Here is a 23,085-nt window from a genome sequence, read left to right on the forward strand (position 1 = left end):
TGCCTCAACTCATGACTGAGTCCTTTCTGCCCTGGTGTAGTGACAAGTAGTCATTTCCTTTACTCCTCAGAGACCATGGTTTAGTCACAGTGTCATTCTCAATGATCCATACCAACCATTCACCCCATAAAGCAGAGGGCCTCGGGTTAGATGCAATCATCTTAGATGTGCAGATCAGAGTACAGCTGTCATTTGGCTTCCAGATATTTTCTTTGTTTTTCCTTTTGTTATTGGGCAAAACAATGGGCTTCTTTAGAACATTTTCATGTATGTGATTCTAGATACTTTCTTCTGCTAAGGCATTCTAAGGTGACAGCTGCTTTCAGAGTGTCAGGGAAGATGATGTTGGCTCCTGGAGAGTTCATTACAAATGAAGGGTTTGGGGTTTGCTATTTTGCTTTTGTGTGATTATTTTTAGTTTTTAATGTATGCTATTGCTGAGCCAAATACTCCCAAACCTATACCTAAGCTGGATGGGTATGCTTAACCCAGGTGTCAAAGTTTATTTTCATCCTTTTAAATATTGTTTTGATAGATTTAATCAGTTCTTCTGGCCTGTCAGGAGCCTTTGGGATCTGCATGTGTACTGCTCCTCCCAGCCCTCTCTCATCTGGAAATATATTCATTTTGGAACATTACAGGCCTTGCTGCTCTTGTTGAAACAGAATTTTTCTCTTTTGATATTACTTAACTCATTGAAATGATGAAATATCTCAGTGACATTTTGTCATTTTTTGGATAACCTACAGCTGATTAAGAGAAAACATAGGTGTTTGATTCTTGGTGTAGGGACATTAGTACCATATCACATAATTTCCATGTTTATTAAATAAAGCTTAGGAGATAAACCATAAAAAATGGTCAGCTGAGAGGAGCCCTTACAGTGATAATCCCTTGTTTATTATTATCTTTTACATCCCTTGTTTTTGTCTCACATTCTTTTCTTAGGATTCAAGGAAGACTGCTACATAAATGTAGCATAAATGTATAAAGTGATCAAACTCATACAGTGATTAAACATTATTGGTCCAGGGCTGCGGTGTAGCTCAATGGCAGAGCACAAGTACCCACGCACAAGAACCTGAGTTCAACCCCCAGCCTCAAAACAAAACAGCAACAAAACCCACATTGGTCCAACTATCTCTTCTGTACAGAAACTCATTTCCCAGAGATTAATTGCTATACATTGATAGATAAATAGATAGATGTCCATCTGCTGAATTTATGTGAGTTGGAACAGCTGCAACAAATCAGGTAAGTCAAAGCTGTAGGCATGTTAAAATATTTGTTTCAGGACACCACTCCTATAGATCTAATCTAGTAGATCTGTGGTGGGTTCAGAGAATTATATTTCTAACATCTTCCCAGGTCGGCTGATACTAGTCTACAGACTACCCTGGGAATTATTATGTTGTTTGCTAGGTATTTAATTTCCATTTGAGTAAAAGGGTTTCAGCTTAACAATATCTATAGCTGTTTTGTGAGCTGCATGCTATATTCATTGAATACCAGGCATGGCAGAGTGTCCCGGTGGTAAATAAACAGACAAGTTTTCAGTCCTTATGATGTTAACATTGTGATGGGAGTAGACTATGGGAGTCAAAAAGTATTCTGTAGGGCAGAGCAAATGTAAGGCTATTCTGTGGTTTCTTAAAAGTAGGACACATCATCGTAGTATAGTGTAGTTTTTTTGAAAGATCATACCTTAATAACTGACGTGCTGGAATTTGATTGTAAAATAATCCTTTGGCCTGTTTGGCAGTAGTGGATTTGGGTTGGGCAAATCTGCAGTGGTAGGTGTCTGGAAGTTAAATGTGTATTGTAAATATCCCTAATTTAAAAATCTAAAATTCTAAATGGTCTGCAATTTGAAACTTTTGAGTGCTACTGACATGATGCTTAAAAAGTTTCAAATTTTAGAACACTTTATATTTTTATATTTTTCAGATTAGAGATTCTAAACCAAATGTAAAAATTCTTCCCCAAACCCCAAAATCAAGCATTTCAGATAAGTGATATCAAATTTTCTACTGAGAGAAGCTAAATAGACCATCTGGGAATTGAACCTTGAGTTTATTAATACCATACTCCATAGAGTTAAGTCTCATGTAGACCAAGATTAAAATAAAATAGTTATTCCTTTCTCCATATTTGGAAAGAAATGATTTTACAATGCTCTTTGGTAAGTTGTGTTTATAAAACTTATGCAATTGTAGGATAGAAAGAACTTCAGGATTGAGAAAAGTTTATAGATTTCTATATTTTAGGTGGAGAGATAACATCTTATCCTTGGTGATGCATTTCCTGTTTTTAAAAAGTCTTTTTAAAAGTTCCCTCTTGTTTTATGCCATTGGGCTGTCATTTAAAAGGCAAAGCCAAAAATATGTAAGAATAAAAATTGTGAATTTATTTGTCTAAAAAGTAATTGACTTCCTTTTGCATTAAAACCCCATAAATTACAACAGAACATCACAGATGAGCCAGCTTCCCTAGTCATTTGGCAGCAGAAGTTGAGTTAGATGTTTTAAGGGAAGACTCGGCACACATGGAAATATGAATAATGTTTTATCTGTTTCAATGCCTGAAACTTTTTCCCCTTTCAAATACTTTATATCTTCAATCTATTTTTATCAGTGTTCTAGAAGAGGTACTTGTAAAACTTTGTGTCCTAAAATTTCACTTTGTGATTTTGTCATGATTTTTTTATGTCTCCCATTCATCAATTTATAAATATTTATGAACCTAATATATTCCTAACTTTCCTGCTCTCTCTTCCATAACCTCTAGTGTAATCCAGATAAAATGCCAGTATTTGTGAAGGAACTCCAAAGAACTATATAAAATTGTCCTTGTCTTCAGGGACCATAGTGTTTTTGTTGGCATATATGGCCTTTAAATAGAAATCAGCTACTTATAGTTTGTGCTTAGGCTACAGATAGTTTGTGTTTAACCAAACGAATCATTTTTGCAACTTTTTATCTTAAAGTATTTATAGATAATTGTACAGAATTGTAAAAAATAGAAACAGGAGTTCTTGTATACTCTTTGCCTAATTTCCTCCAATGATAACATCTTATATAACCACAACACATTATCAAAACCAAGCAATTGACAAGAGTACAATGTTGCTTGTATGAATGACTTGGTTACAAATAAGCTACAGATCTTGAAATGATTGATTCTTGGCTCAATTCAATCTCAAGGCCTTTTGAAGAGACAACTCAGGAAGGCTAGAGAAAGAGACCTCAATAAACGATAGAGCTTTTCATGCGTTTTCAAAGGGTGAATCTCACTAAGATGTTTATTAACAGAAATTTATTTCTTGAGGTAGATGCTGGTTAGCTGTTTAGATCTTCATAAGACCTAGTTTTAGCCACTTAGTTTAGGTCATGAATGCTACAAAATGGATGGGAAGAAGAGAAATATTGGGGGGAGCCTTTAGGAAGGCAGTCCAAAGTATTGAGTTCAGAGAGGTTTTCTTGATGAGGACAGAAACCAATTTTTCGCTTATTTATTATACTTCAAAATCGTGATGTGTCTTCATAGCAATTCATGCATGTCATTAATGTTGGAACTACAAAGGGGAAAGACCAATGTCATGAAGCTTTTCCTGTTGTCTTTTTTTCTAGGGGTTCTACAGTTTCAAGTTTTATATTTGAGTCTTTAACACACAGAATTGATTTTGATTTTTATGTATAGTTTATAGAGGGATACAATTTCATCCTTTTGCATACAAGTATCCAGTTTTCTCAACACTGTTGTAAAGATTATTCTTTTCACATTGTTTATTCTTGGTGCTCTTGTTAATGGTCAATTGACTTTATATATGTCGGTTTGTTTCTGGAATCTCCATCGTATTCCACTGGTCTGTGTGTCTGTTTTTATGCCAATGCCATACTGTTTTGACTGTGATAGATTGCAAAATAGTTTAAAATCAGGAAGTGTGATGACACCATTTTTGTTCTCCTTATTCAAAATTGCTTTGGCTACTCTAGATTTTGTTTATTCTCCCCTATAAATTTTAATATAACTGTTTATACTTACATAAGAAATGATATTGTGGTGTTTCTGGGAACATCACTGGCATTTGTAGACCACTTCGTATAGTATGAACATTTTAACAACAATCTTTCAACCCACAAACACAGAATGTCTTTCTACATATTTGTGCCTTTAATTTCTTTCATCTGTGTTTTTACAGTTTAAAGTGTGCAAGTCTTTCACCTGCTTGGTGTAGTTTATTCCTAAGTATTTGATTCTTTCTTAATTTCTTTTATGGACCATTTGTTATTAATATATAGAAATACATGTGGTTTTGTATGTCAATTTTTAAAAACATAACCTGCAATTTTCCTTAATTTGTTTGTTAGCTCTTAGAACCTTTTCTGATGGAGTCTTTATAGTTTGCCAATTATAGGATCATGTTATCTACAAACAAATAATTTTACTTCTTTTCTGACTTGAAATTTTTACATTTCTTTTTCTTGCCTAATTACTCTAGTTAGGACTCTAGTATCTTATTCAACAAGTGTTTAATAATTTCATGGATATAATACCAGAAACACAGGCGACAACGCAAAGTTGTATTCTGCTAGTGAGAATATAAAATGGTACAACCACTATGGAAGACAGTAGAAAGGTTCCTCAAAATATTAAAAATAAAATTGTCATGTGATCTGGCAGCTCCAATTCTTAGTAAATATCCAAAAAACGAAATCATAATCTCAAAGAGATTCAGTACTCCCATGCTTTTACAATATTATTCACAATGGCCAAGTTATAGAAACAACTCAAATATCCATTGACAACGAATCAATAGAGAAAATGTGGAGTGCATTATACATGATGAATATTATTATTCATATTATGAGTATTACATTCATCCCTAGAAAAGAAGGGAACCCTACCATTTACATGGAAAGTGCACACCAATAACATGGAGAGAACTAAGAGATATTGTGCTGAGTGAAATCAATTACAGAAGGACAAATACTGTATGATTCTATTTATATAAAATAGCTAAAATAGTCAAAACTTGGAAGAGGTAGAATATCAAGAATAGTTGTCAAGGACGGAGGTAAGGGGAAACAGGGAGTTGTTCAATATGTAGAAATTTACAGTAAGCTCGAATATCTGTTTAAGGACATAGTGCCTTTAGTTAACAGCATGGCACTGGGCACTTAAAAACTGGCTGAGGAAGTAGCTCTCAAGTTAAGTTTTCTTAACGCACACATGTGCAATACACAATGCAAGGGGGCACAGGAAACTTTTGGAGGGGATGAGTATTTTATTATGTTTATTGTAATAATGGAATCACAGCAAGATTCTTCTGTCCAAACTCATCAAATTGTAAATATTAAATGTGCATAGTTTGTATATTAATTATACTTAAATAAAACTATAAAAGTTAAAAGAACAAAAAGTGATAAAAGTTATCAAGGAGTGCCAGATGTGGCTAGGAAAGGAACAGGGCTTGTGGGGTCTTGCTGAATCAGTCACAGGAAAGGCCCTTTCAAAGCTGTGAGCACTCACTCACCAGTCCCCACCTCCCTTCTGTGGGAGGAGCAGAGGTTTGGAATCAGACAGCCCATCTATTAAATAGCTACCTTACTTGCTGATGAGTGCTCATCTCCTTTTATTAGTGAAATGCCATGAAAATAGCCATCTTATATGAGGGGTGTTATAGAACAAAACCAAATGAGATATAATAACTAGCAATCATAATTGATGAGATGGTGTTTGCATATCATTTACCAAAAGGCTGTAAGACTGCTATAGTACCTTACATCTGTGAACTCCTATAGTCATCCTAGAACTTGAGCCTATTTATCCCTTCTTTACAAATGAGATTGAGGATCCAGTATGTGAATAACAAACTTGGCTGGGATCAGAAGGTGGTGGCAGAATTCTGAAGTACTTAAGAGTCAAGTCAGGCATTTTGGCTCTAGGATCTGCTATTATCCACAATATTCTAAAGTGTCTAACAAAATGAGAAGTGTGATTGTAAATGTTAAAAATGTGTGTTCTTCCCTTCACCCTCCCTTGTCCTTCTTGTTCATTGGGAAGGTCCATTTAGATTAAAAAGTGTCTTTGAAAGTTTCTGTACTTCTCTTGAACATTGCTAGGAAAAAACCAAGGAACCATAACAGAAGAAACTAATGAAAATACTAAGAGTTTTTATGGCCTTATATTTTTATACAACTCACTTTTGAGAATAGTATGTCTTGTCCAACTTCTGCCTATGGTTTCATGCTAAAATCTCTTTCTTGGCTTATGGGGTTGAGTAGTACATGAAGGAAGATGGAAATTGTAAAGGAAGACAGAAAAGCATAACTTTTAATGTGTGAAAAATGTGAAATGTGTTAAATATTCTTACTGGAAAAAAGGGAGGATATGTTAAAATTTGACCTGGAAGAGCCCCAGAAGCAAAAGTGAGTTGCTTTTGAAAAACATGAAAGTCCTAGCATTCAACATCAAGGAATATATACATATCAAGACAAAATATTTAAGTGATGAGATTTTCTTCATTATTCATCACAGTAGAAGGGTGTTTTTTCCTTCACTGAAATACAAGTTCTTGTGAAATAAACAGCTGAAAGAATGAAACTCCTACACAGGGCAAAATGCCAGAAGGTTTCAAACATTTTATGAGGGCAGATTGGCTAGGATTGGATCCCATCAGATAACTAGAGATCTTTTATCTACTATGAATAACTCATGATTAATTATGGAGTCTTCTAGGTCAATAAATATTGTTAAAAAGTATGACACTTTTTATAAATGAAAGGGATCACTGCCATTTATTATTGCTGATAATTTTTATTCTGTAATTGATTATTCAAAATTACAGTATGGTGGTTAATTTAATGAATAATTGACTTGCTGATCTTTTATGGCAAAGTGGAAACTTTAGTAGATAGTTTTGTTTATAACATTTTTTTCAGGTGCAGTAGAAAGGATGTAGAGTGTAAATCAATTAAGCAGTTCTTCAAACTAACCTTCACTGAGACAACATGAACTATTGTAAATGTGTTTTTTCCAAAATATCATGAAACAAGATCTTAAATATTTTTGTTCAAGGCAGGACTGCCATAGTTTTCAATAAGCCAAAATTTCTATCTTATTTGAATGGAATATTCATTATACTCCACCAAATACCTTTATATCTCTGCTCAGCCAATTTTATTGACAGATCTGTGCACCTGATTTGGAGTTACAATATCATTCCCGTTACAAATATGTTTTATTTATAAAATGCATTAGTTTAAACAGGCTGGAAATATTGTAATTTTTTTATTATGGTGAAATTATTTTTTTCACTGAGGAGCAAAGACAAACATACTAAAAGAAAAGAACTATCATTTGAGTCATGGAATGCTTTTCTTATAGAGGTACATTAATGCAAGTAGAAATAGAATCAGAATCCTCAGACTCCAAAGCTACCAGATTAGGTACAAGATTAAATTATATGCTTTTCAGATCTCTCCTGTTACATGATGAATGTGTGAATATGGATGTGGGTATGTCTGTGCCTCTGTCTATGTGTGTGCTGGCTCAAGCTGAAACCGCAGCAAATTGAACCTAAACCATCTGTGAATTGTAACGTTTTCTAGATTTTAAATGTATAGGATAATTTTGAGATCTAAGAAGCTCAGTGTTTAGTCTCATGTGTAGTTTTTTCCTTCATACATGACAAACACTAGTCTGGAGTAGAGGAAGGTAAAAAAAAAATATATGTGTGTCTGCCTCTACTCTAGACACTGAGCACTGCACCCCAAATGGAAGTACTGAAATGACACAGGGTAGATCTGTGGGGACCTGAGGAAATCAAAACAAAACAAAACTTGATCACTCATGATCTATTCAATAAAAATGCCTTGAATGCCATCACTAAATGGAAACAATTGATAAAGTATATAAACTATAGAAACAATAGCAATTCACTTATTTCAAAACAGCTACAATGAAAAAAAAAAAACCACAGTAAGTTGCCACACAAAGCCTCACCCATGCCTGATTTACATAAGCTAGATGAATAGATTTGGGACCTTTGAGCCGATGAGCATTTGGGCTTTGAGAAGATACTACAATGGATTCACGATATTGAGGACTTTGAGATGTCATGAGTATACTTTGCATGTATAACAGATAGGAAACTTTAGAGGTCATGGAAAGGACTGACAGGCAGGATAATGGTCCCCAGAGATGTCTTCAGAGCCTGTGAACATGTTGCATGTTGCCTTACATGGAAAAAAGGATTTTGTAGATGTGATTGAGGTTATGAACCTTGAGATTATGCGGGAGAGCCTAATTTAATCACCTGATTCCTGAAAAGTGAAGAACCTTTCCAGGCTGAGATTAGAGGCTGAGGTCAGGGGAAGATGGGATGAAGAAGTAATGGTTGTAGAGATGTAACATGACTGATTTTGAAGGTAAGGAAGGAGACTGTTAACCAAGAGATGTAGATGGCTTCTGGAAGCTGAAGGAGGCAGGGAAATTGATCCTCTCCTAGTGACTCCAGAGAGTCCCTCATGACTTGTGTCGTGCTTCTAACCCTCAGAGATATTCGATGGTACATTTGTATTGTGTTCAACCACTAAATCTGTGATCAGTTGGATTCTTAGGTATGAAAATTTAGTGTGGCTCCCAGAAGTTTTGACTTCATATTCATGCCTAAAGTAAAACAGGAGAAGGCTGCTTAGAACCAATATATTTTGTACAGAGTAAGATCTCTGAATGTTAACACACATTTTCCCACTTACCTTGAGATTCAAAATAGCCTTTGGAAATTCAGGGATGGGATCCTGATGGAGACATGGATGCTACATAATGAATGGGGTTGACAAACACATTGGAGTCATAGTTAGTTAATACCTAACTTGAGTGATCACTTGAAGATGAGTACTACAGTAAGCCTGATTTATTCATAGATTCATTACACATGATTTTGGCCGAAGCACTGTCAAAAAATTAATTGATAGAAATTTCAAACCCAAAAATGTTTAATCCACACAGATATTACATAGCTGTTGATGCAGAGATGTTCTCACTGAGCGCAGTATTATTGCCAATTGTATTTAAATTGTATGATCTTCATTTTGTAAAAATATGCCTCCCAAAAAAGCAAATGATGCCCAAAAGGCAAGGTTAGGGTAATCTTTCTAAGCAAAAAGGGCATATAATGTGCTTAATTTAAGTGATAAAGTGAATTTTTTGATTTGTTGAAAGACAGCATGTCTTTAGCCAAAGTTGGGCAGTGTTGTGGGAAAAATGAGTCAAGCATCCACAGTGCTTGAAATAAGGAATATGAAATTAAATCACACTCTTGGTTTTGGTGAGCAATATTTATGTACACAACAATAATTTTGTAGCCTATTCCATATGGATTCCGGTTCTGAATACTCAGACCTACCGCACATATGGTATAAGTAAATTTGAGTCATTTTAGAGTTCTGAACTCTATGCATCCTGAACATTCATAGTTTTTTATCTCAATAGTAGTCTTGTTAGAACTAAACCTGTGGCTACCAAAGGTCTACTGCACACTTTAATCTCTTGTAAAGAAAGAGGATGCCTTTGAGAACTGTATACATGGGGAAGGAAATTAATAATAGTTGACCAAACCATATGAATTTATGAATGGAAATCTTCTCATCAGGAAAGAAGGTAAGAAAATGGAGAGTCAAGAAAATAGAGCCAGATGTTGTAAATTAAAAAGAATAAAATCATCATATGTACAGTGGGCAGTCCAGGCAATGACCTCCCTGGCAAACCCATTCATGATCTCTAGGAGTCTTTGCTCTTTTTGAACACTGGATGCAAGGCCATTCTGAGGGCAGAGGTCTGAAGAGGGCAAGGTTGGTGATGCAAGAGGAAGGATCCAGCCTCCTTGGGCAAAGAGGACTTAGCATCCAACTCAGTTTGAGCCAAATAGTGCACCTGGCAAATGCAGTCCCAATCTGCCCCACTTTCTGCACTGTTTGCATACTGCAGACAGGTAGGCTGTTGCCTTCTGTTCTGACCATCTGTAAAACCAGGAAGTTAGAAGGTTCAGGGATCGCATTCCTAAAATGACAAATTAGCTTCTCCTATTATATTGTCTGGGTGAGAAGGTCCATAACAAATAATTTAAAATAGTTTATCTAACAGCAAGCATATTACAAAGTATTTTATTTATAATATTTCACTTATTAACTCAGTACAACAAAATGAACGAGGTCCTGTTATAATCCCTGCTTTCTGGGTGAGGAATTTGAGGCTTAGATTGTTTAACAACTTGCCCAGAACCTGGATCTAGGAGTGCTGACTTCAAATGTCAGCTCTTTTCAGTTTGAGGCCTTGCTCATACTGTTCCAATACAAAAAAAACTCAATCCCAGCAATTCAGTAATATCTGCCACAGAACACAAATGTCTCTAGTTGCTTCACATTTAACTGTGATTTATGAGATTCTCACTGGCTTCCAAAAGAGACTATATTTTATGATACCCACTGATTATAATAATTTTAAAGCCCAGTAGCCTGATTTGTTGGATTCAAAGACCGGCACTACTGCTTCCTGACTGGACTAGACCATGAGTTACAGAAGGCAGGCATTTGTGTGTGAGTTGATCTGTGCAATAACAATACTTAGATTAGTGTTTGATATATTATGTGTACTCAATAAATACTTGGAGATGAAAAGAGTGCCTCAGGTTGTTGTAAGCATTAAGTAAAATAATCCATGAAATTCCTTTAGAACAGTGCCTTCCACCAAATAAATGCTCAGTCCATCTTAGTTATGGTTATATTTGAGTTTGGAGCCTACACATCTGTGATTGGTCCTTAAGATTCCAGTCATCAGGAGACTTGATTATTTTATAATTAGACTCCTCTTCACTTGTTCCTGTCCTTTCTCACATCTCTTCTCATTGCTACCTAGCACAATTTGGTTTCAGTGACAGCAATTAAGAAGGATTACATAGTATTTATATATTATAAATTGTGCTACAAGTGCTAAAGAATAGCCTTTCCTCTCCAGTATAATTATGCATAAAATACCCATCTCTCAATGAATTGCCAACAGTAATTTGGGAATCATTACTTCTAAAGGTTTTAAAAATGATTTCTCATCCCAGGGAGGAGGTGTGGGGTTTGGTTCTAATTAACTAAATGCTCATCCATCATGGAGAGCTTTCCCTCACTCTTGTGTTTATTTGAGTTGACTTTCAGCATATTTTTGACGCATGGTCCACAGACTTGGGACCATGTGATTGGGACTTGTGATTGACCTTCACACTAAGGTTTAAACTGGAGCACACTTGCTAATATGAAGCCCAAGCTTAGGTTCTTATGTATTTGAGAAATACTTCCTCAAGGGCAAAGAGTGTTTAAGACAAGGTGTCATTTTCTAGCATGTTTATTCCAGCCTTGTAATAAGCTGACAGTACTAATTATCTCAGTTTGGGAAGCCAGGGTCATCCCTTCAGTCAGAAAAGCTTTGCCTGGGCAGAATGAAATGTTCTTTCTTTTTCTATAAATAAAAGAGCTGTGCCTATACTATTACACAGGGTTGGACAGTGTGTTCAATCCTACACATCTCTGTTACTGGGCTGGTTTCTCATTGGACTTAATGTGAATTCTATTCAATAAATTGTTGCCTAGAGAACGCTCATGCATGAAAACTTGTGAAGGAGTAGAATCCTGTTCTTAGATTTCTAAATGTCCTGACATGGGAAGGGAAGTCATTGGACTTACTCTTTAGGGTCAAAGATCAATCATTCACCTTTGGGATGCTGTGTGTGTTATACCCATTGAGCTTTAGGAGTTGGTGGTGTTGTTCCTTCCATATGCCTGTCCCTACAGCTTGTAAATTATCCCAAGGTACACAAAACACAAAACCATGCAACAGAGTGGCTCTTCACTTTAATTTGTTCATGCATGAATTGGAAACAAGAGCATAGGATGAGAACTGAAACTGTGAGTCTTCAGGGGTGAGGGGCGGGAGGATGTATTTCTTGTGAATGATGCAACTTCTAGGTATCTGCTTGCCTCTGCTTTGTGCCATATGGCAGCCCATGCTGATTTCCTCCCACCTTCCTGAACTGGTTTTCTTTTGACCTCAGTTCATTTTGAGACAAATAAATGCTGATGAGTTTGGATAATTAATGAAACAAACAGGGGAAAAATACCCAAGCTTGCTGTGCATTAAGAAGGTAAGTGAGAATTTTCCATGGGAAATTATAGAACCAGGATATGCAATCTTTCATGGAGCTGGGGGAAGGCCACCTATTTAGCAGGAAGAAAAATGACTGGGTGAGAAAGACAGAGATTAACAATGACCTCTCTCTCACTCCCTCTCTCCATTTCCTACTCAAGCACCTATGCATTCTGGGAAGTTCCACTTATGTGAGGGGGAAGGAGAGATAGGGTGATGCTATGGAGCTTGCTCCTCATTCTATTTTGACACCTTAGCTGCACTGGATCTTATACAAAGCAACACTTCTAGAGGAATTGTGGGAATATCCTCAACTCTACTAGCATCCCTAGGTAGCTAATTCAAGTCTTCTCATGTCAGGAATTATTCACTCATCAGCCATGATTTTAATGCTATTAATAAGGGTTTCTCTCAAGTTGCCTTGCAAGTATCAATTTGACAATCTCTCTAACTTTCTGGGTAATAAATTAAACCTTTCCACAAATATGTAATATATTTGTGGAAGGTAATATATGTAAATATTAGAGAAACGAAACAAAACTCTCAATTTCTAATGGATATAAAGTACAAGCTACTGTGTGACATTTGGCAAGCTGTACATAGATCTTGAGTGATATGGGGTATTGAGATGGTAGTAGATATCGCCCTAGGGAATCTAACATGCCTAATTAAGATTTTCTCTGTGGATTTTATCACATTTTCAGACACAGTGAGCCCAATGTCTTGCAGGAATAGAGGGTAAAAACTGGATCCTGGGTCAAGCATGGTGGTATACATCTGTAATCCCAGCTATTTGGGAGGTGGAGATGGGGGAAACACAGTTCAAGGCCAGCCCCAGCAAAGGTTTAGCAAGATACTATCTCAAAAAGAAGCTGGGTGTGGTGGCATACACCTGTGGTCCCAGCTACTTGGGAGGTGAAGGTAGGAGGATTGCGGTCTGAGGCCAGTCTGGGCAAAAGTGTGAGACACTATCTGAAAAACAAACTAAAAGCAAAAGGACTGGGGTGTGGCTCATGTGGTAGAACATTTGCCCAGCAAGTGTGAGGCCCCATGTTCAAATTCCAATACCAACAACAACAGCAAAAAATCCTGCTGCTGTCAACAGAATTGCTTTTAACCAACAAAGCAAATAGAACTCCTTTCTTGGCAACTGTGAACCGGACATCATGTTAAGCATTCTTGGAAGAGATGGATTCCAGGCTTTTAAACAACACCAAGGCTGTATATACAATGCATGAATTTAAGGGAATGGAATGTTAGTAAAAGAGCATGATTTGTAATGGAGAGTTCACTGAACATCAGCTTTAGGGAAATTGTACTCTTTCTTCCTCATATTTTTTTTCCTTTTGTAATTAAAAACATTCACTTGCATAATGCTAATATATTTGGAAGCACATGTTCTAAGGGGAAAAGGTATACATTTTGAGAACTTGGGAGCTAAAGACCAGATGTGATAGGAAAGAGTACATTGAGAGGCCTGTTCCTAGTGACTTCTGAATGACCATTTATGATTAGACTTAACTGTCTTTGCCTTGGCCCCCAAAGCAGCAAGGCCTGGAATGTGATGTTGAAGGAAGCCTGCCTTTGTGTTTGAGAGTTCAGCCTGTGAATGTGTGCCATGCAAACATAGATGTCCTAAGTCTCACACTGTCTGTCTTCTTTTCACCCTTTAGCATGCTATTTGCCATAATCCCCTAACCTCTCTCAAAACAAGGAAATAATCTTAAATCCTTGCACAGAGTTTGTGACTAATTGTTCTGATTGTTCTCATAAAGGTACCCAACTTTTTTTTTCCCCTTGCTGACAAATCTCAGATTCAACTCTTTTGGGGGGCGGGGTGGGAAAGTAGAAAACAAAGAAGCCTCTTTTCACTGATTCACTCCTTTTCATAGGGTAATAATAACCAGAATCATTTACTACCACGAAATGTAGGATCACGAGAATGTAGTCAGTGGAAATGATAACCATCAGGAGAGCTCTCTCATTTGCAATTATGTTTATAATTTCTGTTACTTACAATATCATTTTTATCCAAACCAGGGTCAGAGACAAAATACAGAGTGATCAGTAATATCTCTCAGTTTAAAGCAGAATATTCTTTCTGTTGTATTTTATGGTCATGTGACTATTATTATGTCATGGACCCATGTAAGTTTCACCTCAAGCTTGTTTTTCTTTGAAGAAAATAGAAGAGTACTCTTTTGTGGGTACTGTGAAAAGTGGTGCCGAGGTAAGACTGTCACACTACTGTAAGAAGGAAGGATAAATTCTCTGGCTAAAAGAATAAAAGAACCAGGATTCCTTGGAGAAGTACTTGCTTCCAGGCTGGAATATGTGAATGAAAGATTAATATAGAACATCTTGTGGTGTCAGAAAGTAATGAAATGCTGCAAGAAAAAAACAGAAACAGAGAGAGAGACAGAAAGACAGAGACAGAGAGAGAATGGAGGTATGTCTACCAACATACAAGAGCTTTCAAAGGCCAGAGTTGGGACAATTTGAACAAAATAAATAACAACTAAAGCTAATAATATTGATTGTAACTCACAGGATGAAGTGGAAATCCTTGAGTCCATACTAATATAAGCAAATAACTGAATAACAAAAGAGAGAAATGAACATCCCTTAGAAAACATTGTCATTACTAAATATAGAATGAACAGGGAAAAACAGAATATTAGAACCGAAGTAATAATCAACACAATCACCTATTTATGTATTTAGTGAGTGAAAATTTAAGCATTCACAGAGTATTTGCCCAGTCTCAAAACATTTCCCTTTAAACATTACAAAGGGAAAGGTAACTTCACAGTGAAGAAAACTGGCAGACACAATACTAAGCAGCTCCAAAGGTAAGTAGTACTGTGAGTGAGGCATGTAAATATGATGATGTCACCCTTGTGACACAATTTAAATGTGGCTTACCATCAAACCAATCAAAATGAAGGACATTTTGTGAAATAGTTGACCAACACTCAAGTGTCAAGGTCATGAAAGACAAGGAAAAATTGAAGAACTGTAAAAGATTGAAGGAAACATGACAGTTAAATGCAGCATGGGATCCTGCATTGTATCCTAAATGAGGGAAAAAAGAATGTTGTGGGAAAAAGTGGAATCCACATAAAAGCTGTAGCTTAGTTAATAATATTGTACCAATGTTAATTTCTTATTTTCTATAATTACACTATGGTTACATGAGATATTAACATTACATGAATCTGGGAGAAGGTATACAGAACTCTTTTGGAACTATTTCTATGAATCTTTTGTTAGTCTAAAATTGTCTCAAAATGAAAGTTATTGCATGGGTGATATTTTGCTATCTGTATCTCTATACCTTTCAACACTAGGAAATAAATGAGTGTAAAGCATCCAGGTCTTTGTCAAGCTAGCTGCTTCCAATAACACTTAGCATTTGTTCATTCAACAGCCACTCAGCAGCCACTAGGTCAATCCCTATGTTAGTCTCGTGGATTTAGCAGCAAGCAAGTCAGACAGATCCTGACAAAGCTATACACACCAGGATAAGGGAACACATGGACAGATGGGAAAAGACAGAAGCAACACTTAAGTTTGGGGGATCAGAGATAACAGAGTTGAAAATGGTTATGTATTAGCCAAGTGGGGATTGACTGAAGAGAGCTTGGGAAAGAGGGTAGGAATGTGTTTCAGACAGAAACAAGAGCATAGAAGGAATAGAAGGTAGAAAACAACATGGAATTTTGAAAAAGGAAGAAATGATTACTTTGGCTGGATACGGAGTTCAGTGGGAGGATGGAGAGAGATGAAGTATGAAAGATAAGCAGAGACTAGATCGATCGTGTTCAGAAGTTTGGACTTTAACCTAAATGTGATGGCACATTTATTTAGTGGTGAAAAGAGTTTGAATCAGGGAGCGTTATTGTCAGATTTTTATTTTGGAAAAAAATTTCTTGCTTCCCTATAAGGAACAGATTATGTGGGGGAATGAGTCAGAGACCAAGGGGCAGGGAGACCAACTAGGGGACTGTTGCAGCAGTTCCAGCAAAAGATGTCATAGCATGACACCCCCTGACAAGGCCTTTGGAGAGAAAGAGGACATATTTGAGAACAGTTGAAAGGCATAGTCCACAAAAGCTAATGCTTGATAGGATGAGAAAGTTGAGGAGGGGAGGATTTACTGTTGAGAACATTCATTTCCATATCTAGGATCTGTAAGTCATTTTAGTATTCATGAAAATCCAGGCTATCTTGGATGATAGTGGTCTGTGCCCGGTATGTGATTGTCCAAGATGTATAATGATGCCTATATGGGTGTGACAGGCACACCTTAACAAAATTCCTGATGAGTCCTCTCCTTCAGTTCAAACACAATCTGTAATTTGCTCCTAACCAGTAGAAGATGACAAGGGTGACAGGACGCACATCTATAATTAAATTACATTATGTAAGACTCTGTCTTAGCCAACTAGAGTGGGAGAGACGTCCCTTGTCTCTTTGAAGAAGTAAGCTGCCATGCTGTGAGAGCCATGTGGCAAAGAATTATGGATAAATTCCCAGAGTGCAGTGGCTCGACTCATAGCCTCGACTTACACCTTCAAGGAATTGAATTCTGCCATCAACCTGAAGAAGTCTGGAAGTGTATCTTTCCCCAGTCAAGTCTCTGATTAGACTGCAGAAAATACTTTGATTGCTCTGAGCAAAGGGCTTGTGACCCACAGAAACCATGAGATAATAAAGGGTGTTTTTTGAGCTACTATGTTTACAACAGTTTGTCAAACAGCAACAGAAGTGAGCACACTTGCTCCAGATGCTTCTGCTCTTCTCTCATTTGTAATTCCTTCCTTAGCACTGTGCATTATCGAGGCCTTGCCCTGAGAGTTATTCCTTCTAGTTTTACCTATCATTTGTGTTTTTAGTCACTTAACCAAAATATTCCAAATATCCTGAATTTTCTCTTTGTTTCTATTTATCAGAATGGGGTTGACCTACAGATTAAGGAACAATATTTTTACCACCTTTAACAAACTACAACTATGATGTGTACATGTGCATTCCCAATGACATTTGCTCAGTTATTAGAGCACCTCAAACATCTTCCCTCTATTTAATCCTAAGGTCCCACCATGGACCCAAGCTGGCTTCCCATACCCTTCTATGTGCCTGAGCACAGGCCCTGTGGACTGAAGGTGCTTTAAGGCTTTATTTAAGTTATCATCATCATCTACCTTCACTCTTAGTTTCTGGGAACCCCTCCAGTCTCATCCCTAATCTAGACTTTACATAGTGTACCCTCAACTTCTCCCCTAGTTTCCAGTTACTAAGAAAAGTGAATAAATTTAATTACTGCTGTAAAATGGTCAGGGGATTGTGAAAATAGCCTTGAGACGTACAGAGTCTAAGAAATCATGAAAGTTTCTTAATATCAAGCTCTCTGGTTTGTATTTTTGGTGAAAGGTGATACCCAGGAGGCTGTGTGGCATTTGGTTTTGCCATGATTTTTTGAGGACAGATCTACCATGCTCTCCATTTCTTGGTCCTCACTTTTAGTGAAGGTCATGCAAATTTATCTCCCATAACACCCCTCTTCCTAATCCTCCAGTTATCAAAACATTTATTCAACAAATATTTATTTACCACCTATTCTATGCCAATTACTGCTTGGGGCTCTGAGACATAGCAATGAACAAAATAGTTTTAATAAGTTGAATTTGCTTTCTGTAGGGAAGGCACATAATAAGAAAATGAATACTTACAATGCAGTTTGTCAGATATTGATGGCTGTAATAAACAAAAAGGAAACAGAAACAGAATGTTTAGGGTTGAATTTTAAAAAGAAAGGTCAGTCAGAGAAGTGTGTATTTAAGAAAAAGTCTGAAGAGAGTGAGGAAGAAAATCATGTGGGATGATAAAGATGGATAGAGGTTATCCCAAGCAAAGGGAAGAGAAAGTACAGAGGTTCTGTAGCTGCAAAGAGAAAGGCCAGTTTAGGTGAGAGTGACCTTGAGTAGACAAGGGAAAAGATTGGAGAGATTCTTTGGAGTGGTGGAACCACATATATCTATTGCTCTGTAGAGTATAGTAAAGACTGACTCTAACTGGAATAAGATGAAAAATCATTGGAATATTTTAAGAAGGGGAATGACATGATATGACTTATGTTTAAAAGCACTGATCTGATTTATGCTAAAAATTCAATATGGTGTGTATTTGGAGGAGAGAGATTGAAACCAAGGGTAGAAACAGATACCATTTAGGAGGCTATTACAATAATACAGGCAGGACAGTGCAAATGCGAAATGTTTCCACTATCACAGAAAGTTCCACAGGACATATGGGGATGAAGGACCTTATGGGATTCATAGGATTTTTTCCTGAATGATGTGATCTCTGCTCCAATTTTAAGAGGACATAGAGATCTCAGGCACTCTCTTCACTACTGTCCACAGAGAATAGAAAGCCATAGAAGGGACAGATAGAAAAGTCCTCTTTTTCTAAAGTAGAATATCTCTGTGGGCTGTATCTCTATGTGCACCATTATATGCTGAGTACAATTTTAATATGCTTTTGATAGAAGCACACATTATAACAACCCGCTCTGTGCTAAGCACATTCAAATGACTTCTCCATTTTTGTCTTGACACTAATTATATAACATATATTATATATACATTCTAGTAGAGCTGAAGTTCAATGAAGATAAAAGACATGCATGCCCATGTAGGAGTCAGTGTCAGAGCAAGAACTGATCCCCAAGATCTTTCCTTTGCACTGATGTACTATGTGCTGTCCTCTCTGGCATTTCTTCATGCATGATGATCAAAGAATAATGCTAATAGATTAGAAAGGTGTGTTTGTGTAACTTCATGCAGCTGTAGAGTCACTGTGACATTCTCTGAGTAATGGTGGTTACTCAAGCTTGGATCTCTGGACAGAATGTGGTTTCTTATTCTTTGTCAAAAGCCTATGCTATTGGGTCATGAAGCTAAATATCTCTTTACTAAGGAGTCATAAAGCTAGCAGTGTAAAAAAAGAAAAACTGGTGGAAATACCTGAATATTGGATTGGGTGGCAGGTAAGGAGCAGAAGTTATGGTCTTGACTTTACCATTGTGACCTTGGGAAGGTAAGACATCCATCTCTCTGGGTATTTATGACTCTTCCTTCAAATACAATACTGCTTTCTAATGGAGCCATTCTATCTATGAAACTCATAACTCACTGTGATGTTTTCTATTCTTATTTATCTTGAAATTCTCTAGGTCCTTATATTTTCAGTGTTTGTTTATTCCTTCATAATGCAGAAGAAAATAGTATGTACTCATAAAATTATAGTAGATTTATTTCAATGTAATTCATCTAGTACAACTCAATGAAAGGCACCAGAGTACTCAGTTTTGCTATAAAATAATCAAATGGTAAAGAAAAAGCAGGACATGTGTCTGATCTTAATTTATATTTATCCCTGATATTGTCAAACTTCAGAGTTAGTAATGTCATTGCCAGTCACTGAAGTGGGAGTAAATCAGCAGGAATATTAGTATCTTGGAGCTGAAGAACTTGCTCCAGGCTTCCAGTCTGATCACATCTAAACTTTGATATGGTCAGCACTTGGTTGTGCTAGGTATTGTTTACTCTTGGGTAAGTTGTAAGCTTTGCTCTCCAACAATAGCAGTGATTTTTGCTTACCATTTATTGCCATGCTTTAATCCTTCCTGTTGACCCCTTGAAGGCCACTTTTGTTCTTATTTTGGTAGGACTTGGGTTTGAATTTAAGGCTTTGCACTTACTAGGTGAGCACTGTATCAGTTGAGCCATGCTCCCAGCTCTTGGTTCTCAATTTTTTTTCTCCTTTTTTTATTAGCATATATTAATTGTACCAAAGGATTTCATTGTGATGTTTCCATACATACATATATTATACTTTGATCAAACTTACCCCCTCTGGTAATCTTTATTATTTCCATTCTCCCTTTTAAAACAATTTCAATGGCTTCAATATTCTATTTTCATACATGTATAGGAAGTATCTTGATCATATTCACCCTCTTTGCCCTCTCTTTTTACCCTTCCACTGGATGGGAGGAAGGGGGCCCCAAACAGTACCCCCATTTTACACTTGTTTCATTCTTTTTTTTAGGTCTAGATTTCATAAGTGAGAGGAACATATGATATTCATCTTTCTCAGTCTGGCTTATTTCACTTAACATGGTGATTTCCAGTTCCATCCATTTGAGACTGAAAATGACATAATTTCATTCTCCTTAATGGTTGAATAATATTCCATTATGTATATATACCACTTTTTGTTTATTCATTCATCAGTTGATGGACACCAAGGCTGATTTCCAAGTTTGGCTGTTGTAAATAGTGCTGCAATAAACATAGCTGTGCAGGTGTCTTACTGTATGCATTGAGGTCAATTTTTATAGTCTACTTTCTCCCCTCTCCTCCTCCAAAATTATTTTGGTCATAACTCCCAGTTTAGCCTGAGGTAGTGGAAAAGTTATCCAGGGTTGAGGCTTGAGTAGTGAGAGATGACCCAGACAGTCTAATTATCTCTGTAGGAATCTTAATTGAAACCAAACTATTCCTTGTATTAATGTTTTTCTAATAGGAAAAAAAAGAGGAAAACAAACCAAGTGCCCAAGCCCTCCTCCATTTTCTGCTTAATGGTGAAGTTAACAAGAAGCTTTTCCTGGGTATTATTCATTGACTGGAATCATTTTGGCTGTCCCCAGGGCCACCGACTCTTCCCAGCTGCTCCATTAATCTCTGGGAAATCCCCAGTGCTGCAACTGTCACTGTATAATTAAATGCTTTGTTATTTTCTGCATGGTCCTGTACTTCGGCAGCTTACTTTCATTAATAGCAGGGCCTGTTCTTTGTCATTTGTCCCATATGGCTATGAAGAAGAAGATTCTGAATGTTTCTTCTCTTTTTATTTCTTCTTCATCTGAATTAAGTGGTTTGCTCTTCTGCCTTTTTCCCCTAGTTTTCATCCTTCTTTTTCTCTTCCTCCTTCCTCTTTTAATTCTCATCTTGTTCCTCATCTCTTTGACTCAAAACCAGAGTCTCCAAATAATACAACAGATTGATATCTACTATCTTACTTTTTTTTCAAATCTCTTCTAGAGAAGTACATTTAAAGCATTGGAGTTAAATGTGTGTTTGGTTTTGTCCTTTCTAAGGTGAATCTTCAGCTTGAGCACATGGCCCAGAAAACCTCCAGATGAGAGCAATTGTGTAAATTTTGAACAGGAAAGACAGTTTCACTTCCTGGTATTGTCACCATGCTGAAAATTCCTTAGTCATGGTAACAAAGTTCATAACTTGATGATATGGACAGATAGTTTAAACTCATTATTTTTACCCAGAGTAAAATGCTAGCATAAGATACCAAATGTTTACTCAAAATGATACAACCATTTCCATATATGTTAGAGAGTTTCTCTGCACTAAATTGGGATCTTCACTTGACGACATGTAATGGCAATTGATTAGATATAGGAAAAGAAGGAGTCTAAGAGAAAATGGTCACTCTACTCTGAATTAAACTTCAAGATCCCTAAGAAGCTTCCTCACTCATTTTGCAATCCCTGTCCATCGACTGACTACCTTGAGTGCATGTTGAAATTATGTGGAAGCTTTCAAAAAGTCTTGATGCTGAAGACACACTCCAAGACTGCTGTGTGGGGGGATTGCTTTAAGCGGAGTAATAATTTATTAATGCCAAAAGAGAGATTGATGATTGATTGAAAAAGACTGAGAATTCCCATTAGAGGACAAGTTATTAGAGTTATCAATTTGGTACCTGCCTAGTGACCACATTTTCTTAAAAAGAAGCTATATAGTGGAATAGATGTGCTCAAGTTCTGATGTCAGATCTAGATAGGACTTGGCACTGCTGCCTACAAACCTAAAATAGTACTCTAACCCCTCTGGGCTTTTGCTCCTCCATTTATAAATGGGAATCATTACACTTATTTCATATGTTTATGGAGTTTAAATAAGAAAGCATCCATAAGGTGTGCAAACAATATGAGGCATTTCTTAAAAACCCAACAAATGGTAATCATCATTAAGTTGTTGTCTAATGGTGATTACTATCATAGCCCTCATCTTTGCTCCACACTCCCTCTAAACCCTCATGCTCACAGTAGATGGGCCATTGTTCATGCTCTTTTTCACTCTAACCACAAGAAGCTGTCCCCTTGGATTGGACTTTGATCACATGATAAAGCGAGAGCACACAAGGGAGGTATGAGGATAGGTAAGACACCCAAAAAACTAGATAACATTTGTTGTCCTCAATGCAGAGAAACTAAAGCAGATACTTTAAAGCAACTGAGGCCAATAGGAGAAGGGGACCAGGAACTAGAGAAAAGGTTAGTTCAAGAAGATTTAACTTAGAAGGTAACAAATATGCACAGGAAATTAATGTGAGTCAACTCCCTGTATAGCTATCTTTATCTCAACTAGCAAAAACCCTTGTTCCTTCCTATTATTGCTTATACTCTCTCTTCAACAAAATTAGAGATAAGGGCAAAATAGTTTCTGCCTGGTAGTGAAGGGGTAGGGAGGGAGAGGAAGAGGGTGGAGGGTAAGGGAGGAGGTGGGGGGAAGGGGGGAGAAATGACCCAAACATTGTATGCATATATGAATTAAAGGAAAAAAAAGAAGAAACTCTCCCCTTGACCAATTAGTTGGTAGAGTGATATTTATCCTTCGTGGCTTAGTTCAGTTTCTACTAGTGAAGCAGTCCTCATAGACTTCACCACTCCTTTAGTAACTTCTTTCCTGCACGTGTATCTACCTTGAAAAATGTAAAAAAGCATGCTCAGGGTTTAAAGTCATCTCTTATCACTAGACTCTATTAAAGGCGGGAACTAAATGGTTTTGTTTTTTTGTA

General features: G+C 36.8%; 1 protein-coding gene across 2 annotated transcripts in view; it reads left to right on the forward strand.

Annotated features, from left to right (window-relative positions):
* Positions 1–23,085, forward strand: part of Rerg (RAS like estrogen regulated growth inhibitor) — a 106,118-nt gene that overhangs the window by 12,915 nt on the left and 70,118 nt on the right. The gene's annotated exons all lie outside the window — the stretch shown is intronic.

Source organism: Castor canadensis, chromosome 6 (assembly GCF_047511655.1).
Source record: "Castor canadensis chromosome 6, mCasCan1.hap1v2, whole genome shotgun sequence".
Lineage (NCBI taxonomy): Eukaryota > Metazoa > Chordata > Mammalia > Rodentia > Castoridae > Castor > Castor canadensis.